This window comes from Capsicum annuum, chromosome 1 (assembly GCF_002878395.1).
Source record: "Capsicum annuum cultivar UCD-10X-F1 chromosome 1, UCD10Xv1.1, whole genome shotgun sequence".
NCBI lineage: Eukaryota > Viridiplantae > Streptophyta > Magnoliopsida > Solanales > Solanaceae > Capsicum > Capsicum annuum.
Genome location: NC_061111.1, coordinates 95,197,325 through 95,198,481, shown reverse-complemented (window position 1 = coordinate 95,198,481; position 1,157 = coordinate 95,197,325). Strand labels below are relative to the sequence as shown.

General features: G+C 38.0%; 1 non-coding gene across 1 annotated transcript; it reads right to left on the bottom strand.

The window, feature by feature from the left end:
- Positions 1-565: 565 nt before the first annotated feature.
- On the bottom strand, positions 566-672 carry LOC124892264. The gene has a single exon (XR_007050157.1). It is a non-coding gene; the product is annotated as a small nucleolar RNA R71 (small nucleolar RNA).
- Between the last annotated feature and the right edge of the window lie 485 nt (positions 673-1,157).

The window sequence follows — 1,157 nt, the reverse complement described above, 5'->3', positions numbered from 1 at the left end:
CTTGGTATTGGTATTGAATTTGAAGAAAATAGATTTACAAACTAGTAAGTTAGCAAGGGATAGGGGTTTGGTTTAACCAAGCCCCAAACTTGAGAAATGCTTCTATCAACGAAGGAGAGAGACAATCCTTCTCCCTCGTATCTCATAATTTCAAGAGGAAAAAGAAAATCTTGCTCTCATGCATAAAGATCAACGAGCCCGCAGGATAGTTTGAGAAGTGGTAATCCCACTTCTAACGAATTTGACCTCCCCTTTTCAGAAATTGGATGCTGGAGGTAACTTTGTTCTGAAACAGAACATGGTGCAACTTTTGACCAGCAGTGGATAGTTTACGGGGATTTCACATAAAAATCCACAAGTCCATTTATGGAACTTCCTTATGATCAGTGACACATTCATCCCTATGGGTGTGTCAACTAATTGTGTTAGGCTGATACTATTCCCATTTTCACTATTAGGGGAAGCAAAAAAGTGGTAGAACGCTGAGTCGAAAAGTTCAATCACAACTTGGGATAACTTATCCAGGAAATTCCTCATTTGATTCTTTCCATCTGGCAATACTATAGGACTGTACAGTGAGATTGTGTGCTTCAAACAAAAGACAGATGAGAACCTATATCATGCATGAGAGAGGTTAAAAGCTCTTCTTTAGGACTGCCTACATCATCAATAGTCTAATGAGGTATTAGATCACACTATTGTTGAGGCACTTGACCATAACATGATTTTTTTTTAAAATTCAGATGCAAGTGGTCAAGATTTGGAATTGACATTTGATGAGCTGTATACCTTGTTGAACCGTATTGCACAAGGAAATCCTAAGTGGCATTCTGACTCAAGAAGTTCTAGAAAAAAGGTTACAGGTGTGTTGGAGGTAGACCAGTATACTGATATATCCACTCAGATTGTTGCTTTACAGAATTAGTTAACAAGTCAATTTAGAAATATGAAGTTGGGGGTTACAAAATCTGTGGCTACAATGAATACAATTCAGCAGACAAGTACTTGGTGCATGGTTTGTGGTAATAGTAGCCATTCTGTAGAAATATGTGCTGCCAATTCCAAGTCACTGATGTTCGTAGGCAATGTTCAAAGCAAGATTATGGAAATTCCTACAATCCAAAGTAGCAGACTCATCCACCAAATCAATTATGGAA